The following is a 676-nucleotide window of genomic DNA, read 5'->3' on the forward strand; positions in this document are numbered from 1 at the left end:
TGTTTGCTTGTAAAAACATAACATGAATCAAAATCAGAATCAAGTAAGTAAAAACAAAATCTGTAATTTAAACACATCAACAAACATTTAACTTACTGCAAACGTTTCAAACCACCGGTTTACAACCGCAGCTGGTGTTTGGGTCCAATTGGCATGAGCTCCTTTGAAATCTCTTTCAAAGATGGCCCGAACAGTAGCAGCAACCGAAGGATCCTCGTCAAACCTACAAAACACAAGAAAAAAAGGAATGAGGATCAATGAAAATATATCTAAAAAATTAGACAACCCTAACTTCATTCTTATCATAGAGTACCCGGAGGGCGTTTAGGGTCCAATTTCTTTAAGCTAGCACGACCGGGACTTGCAAGTAGCTTTTCCAAAGTAAAAAAAGAGAGCTGAGTAGACTCATCGTTGACACGCGAAGTCGATTGCTGTGGTGGAAGATGATCTTCCACCGCCGGTGAGGTTCCTTGACGATTCTCTTGGATCACCGGTGAGGTACCTTGCGAGGAGGCGGGAGAAGCTACCCTTGGAGCAGAGGCAGAAGAAGGTAACCTTCGAGAAGGGATGGGAGGAGATAACCCTTGAGAAGATATAAATCTTCTGTAAACGTTTTGGCTCCCAGAATGATTTTGGTTCTCTTGTGAAGACATCTAAAAAACAAGTCCAAAAAAAA

The sequence above is a fragment of the Camelina sativa genome, chromosome 1 (genome assembly GCF_000633955.1).
Source record: "Camelina sativa cultivar DH55 chromosome 1, Cs, whole genome shotgun sequence".
Lineage (NCBI taxonomy): Eukaryota > Viridiplantae > Streptophyta > Magnoliopsida > Brassicales > Brassicaceae > Camelina > Camelina sativa.